Source organism: Octopus bimaculoides, chromosome 3, assembly GCF_001194135.2.
Source record: "Octopus bimaculoides isolate UCB-OBI-ISO-001 chromosome 3, ASM119413v2, whole genome shotgun sequence".
Classification (NCBI taxonomy): domain Eukaryota; kingdom Metazoa; phylum Mollusca; class Cephalopoda; order Octopoda; family Octopodidae; genus Octopus; species Octopus bimaculoides.
Window position 1 is genome coordinate 8,489,305 of NC_068983.1, and position 4,821 is coordinate 8,494,125.

A 4,821-nucleotide genomic window follows, 5' to 3' on the forward strand; every position below is an offset into this window, starting at 1 on the left:
ATATATATTACATATATATATATATATATATATATACACCTCAGCAGGGATATTGCAGGCTTTTCTAAATCTATCACCATGTTATCATGCCTTCCGTACCGTTAGTAGATATGTCAGTGCCATAAGCGTTTCGCCCTTTAGCCTGTACGTTTCAGCTGGATGCGGAAGCAAGGACTGAACTAAACTTCACCTCACGGAAAGATTCAACCGTAGTCACCCTATGATTGTTTCATCTGATGTGCAATTCTTTTATTTCCATCCCTCAGTTATTTTGTGCCTTTCCTCAGTTATTTGTATTCCTTACATGTCTTCTATAGCAAATAGTGCATTGGCGTAGCTGCAAAACCGCATCAGCCGACTTCAATGGGGAACGAGGTCATATGCCATCCCTTCATAAGGTACTCTTCGATTAAGTTCTGATAGCTTGTTTTCTTTACCTAGTGAGAAATATTAATCCAGTCTTCCCAGAGTACTGGGACTGTAACTTTAAAGATGATGTACTGCCAAAGAGCGGGAACATAATGTTACTACTGTCTCCTCTGGAGAGACGAACTTTCTCTTTCGGTCTATTTCCCTCCCCTAGGCAGAGGATGAGTGCAAACATGTTCCCAGTCTTCTTTGTAACCTTCCTTTCAGGCATTTGATACCTTTGCTGTTGGTAACTGTTTTCTCTTATCCTTCACCCAGTATATATATATATATATATATATATATATATAAAACCAATTTTCGAACCAGTTGACCGCTAAATCCACAATTTTGTGTTCATTCTACCTCTGTTTATTTTCTATTATTCCTTCTGTTCATGAGCGTAGGCTTGAAACGTAAGAGACTTTCTCACTTTCCTGAACGTCAAACTAATACCCCTGCTTCTTGTTCATACATCTATCTTCGTCTTATGCTTTTCCGTAAATTTCAACCATATATATATTTAATTCAAATTTACAAAAGACAAAGATGTAGACTGGTGTAAGAATAACGAGTAGGTATATTAGTTTGACGCAGGAGGGAAATGGAAAATAATGGAAAAGAAGGGAGAGAATGAAAAAAAAATAGAAGAGAGAAAGAAATTTTTTGTAGAGGTTAACGGTTGAACATGACGAAATATATATATACAAATATACATATTATATGAGTGTGTTTCTGTGTATCATAATATTAGATTATCACACATATGCACACATACATATATATTTACATATATGTGTGTGTTTCGGTGTGCGTGTCTGTGTGCGCTTGTGTTTATGTGGCATACAGACACCAAATAGGGACACTCGTACACATACTCATCGTGTATATAACGGTATGTGTCAATATAATAATTTCAAATACATTTTTAATCTGTTAGCCATACGAATGCACATGTCAACGTATATTCCTCTATATACACATACACACACGAGCATGTGCGTGTGCACATGAGAAATTTGAAAGCAAAAACGTTCAAGTAAAAATATAATTATATACAATATAAAATATGAAAATAAAGATAAGATAGAAGGAGCATGAATATATACCGCTGTCCAATGAATCTACTGAATGAATCTTGTATACATAATGAATTTCGTAATCAATCTTCAAAATTTAAGCCGAGAAAATATTCTGGCAAAAAAACAAACAAAGTGTCACGCGCAAATCTGAAAATTCCTCGCGTACAATTGTAACAATATTTTCTCTGACATTCTCAGTGGAATACATTGGAGACCTACGGTAATAAATTTACGCGATCAAACGCAGTGATGGAGAGGTTTAGCAATAAAAGTAAATAGGAATTTATTTAAAAACAATCTACATTTCGAGTACTATAAAAACAAATCATAAATTTATTTAAAATCAAATAGAGTATCAGATTTTTTTTTTCTCAGGATATGAGAACATACGTTTCATATAAAAAGACAAAACAAAGCAGTGAAACCTCCCATGTAAAACAACTAATTAAAATTTTAAATAAATAACTGAAATTAAATATTGGATTCGAATCTGGGTACAAGACCACCAAATTCAAAAAATAGGGTAAGTCTATTATATCGACTCCAGTGGTCAACTGGCAATTATTTTATCAATCTCGAAGGACGAAAGGTTGAGTCAACCACGGCGAAATTTGATCTCAGAACGATAAGATGGACGAAACGCAGTAAAATATTTTGCCCGGTCAGCCAATGGTTCTGCAATATGGTATACCATATTTATATATCGCTAAACCATTTCAAACCTTTATATACACGAACACAACTGTTTGTGTATGCATATAGAGAATGATATATAAATAACTGCATTTTTATGTTTGTGAGTTTGTGTGTCTATGTGTGTGTATGTGCATGAGGAGCACTATGTATGTAGGTATAAATGTATGTATGTATGTATAAATGTATGTATGTATGTATGTATGCATGTATGTATGTATGGGTGTGTATGTGTACTATTATAGTTCTTTAATACTAAAGAAAATATATTGATTCATTTTCTATAAATCTTTATGTAGCTAGTAGATATATTAGCTTTGGAATAATATTTTGTCACTTCGTTATTGATGTAACTTAAACAAAACAAAAACAAATGTAATTGATGTTCATTACCCACCGGCAGCTGATCTTAATAATTCATTCAGCAGTATTTTCATCTATCTTATGTATAATACAGACAAACCATTTCATAAGACAATGGTATACGTTTTGTACTGATTTAAAAGAAAAAAATATCTATAATGGTTTTACATAAAATTCAAATAAGTAAATCAATATTAAAATTCAATTCTCCATTTACATGTATCGCCCATAATTATTCCGGTGCAAAAGCTATGGGACTGCCCGTTTTTTGAGGCTTCACTATTATATAAAAAAGACGGGCTTAGCTTATGTCGTCTACATTTTTACTGAGAACATTTTATATCATAATTAAACGGATAGAATATATTTATTATATTTATCAATGTGTAAGGCGTCGAATTAGCAGAATCAAAACCATGATGGGCGACATCTTGTGCATTTTTTTTTCATTTTTATTTTCTGAGTTCAAATGCTGCCAACGTCAACTTTGCGTTTGATGCATTCGTGGTCAATATAGTAAGTACCAGTTGAGCACGAGGTCGATGTAATTGAGTTGCGACTTCACGGAAATTGCTGGATTTCCGCTAAAATATGAGACTAATATTATCTATGCTTAAATAGTTTATTTCCTTTCCTTAGTTTATCTATTTAAAATATAATAACCTAATCTCAGCTCAATTTATAAAAGATAACGGTCGTTTTAACAGAATCATTTAAACGTAATATCTTTGAATAGGGACACTGATTTAGATAATAATATTCATTATTCTGAAGCTTTCATTTAGCATTCTTTTCCGTTAGGTAAATTTTCTAATAAAAATCGTTTTTCATTTCCATTCATTAATATTTATTTCGATTTCAGAACATAACTACGTTAGCAGCGTTACATTCTATTTCAAGACCTTTCTTTTCTTTCATCATGGAGGTTAAATTAATATTTGTCTCTCTCGTATTTATGTTTCAACGTAAGGTTTTATTTCATTAAATATTGAATAGTTATACGGAGAGCACACACATACAAACTCAAGCACAAATACATTCAATCGAAATGACAAAAACCTACAAGAACCAACTATTACATCCGTAAAATGCAGTCGGTTGTTCGAAATACATTCCCATGGGTACGTATACTTTCGATATACACTAACTGATTTCATACATATATTTCCATTTCAATACAGAAAATTCCTTTTCAGATCAAGTAATAAACTATGTCTGTTTGTGATGATATTGACATTCATGGTGTACACGGACAATTATAAGCGACAGAGTTCAATATAGATACACAAAAATATATGCAGCCGATTTATATTCATTAAGCATATAAAGTATGTTCAATTGTGCTGCACCCGGCGAAGAGTTTTTGTGAAAACTGGGTTCCCGAGGTGGTCATTAAGGTCTGCAGTAATTTTGGGAGCTGTACATTTGTAATCCTTTATAACAATACGCGTAAGAGTCCTATGGTCCCTAGCTGAAAGTTTTGGTTCTCTTCCAGAGTTTTGTTTCGACGAGGAAATTTTTCCTCTTTCTCAAATGCTGTCATTAGTTTCGAGAGAGTACGTGCTGATACACCAAATATTTCGTTATGCTAGCGCCTGCCATAGGAACACTAACGATTTAACCTCTTTGAAAGTCCAATAGATCTGTTATTTTAATTAATTTTAATTACCTGTTTCTGATGATACCTGAAACGAAATAACAATTTTAACAAAACATTAAGCAACACTAATAATAAAACCAAAATATAAAAATAAACAAGCTTTGAACAGTTTTATAGATATTTCAAAATGATGATGCTACGATGCTAGGTGTTTCCATTATTTTGTCCAACCCCTGTATCTATCATGAATATATCTATCTATACAAAAGTACAAACACATATATATATACACATATACTTCCATAGGCAAGAATACGTGTGTAAACATATACATACATACGTACGTACATACATACATGCATGCATACATACATACATACATACATACGTACGTACATACATACATACATACATACATACATACGTATTCACATGCATGCACATATATAGAGAACCAAACTTTTGACGATAACTAATTTTTTGGGAGATGAGTGATGGGTCGGACATGGTCTGACGAAGCCTGTCAATGACGAAATTTCGAAACACAAAAAAAGATACCGCGAACATTTTCCGAGCAAAAAAATGATTTTGGACTTGTTTCAGTTAATGTTTGCTTTTAAATAAGAATTCATACCTCCATACACAAGCGCACAATCACGAATATATGTATATATG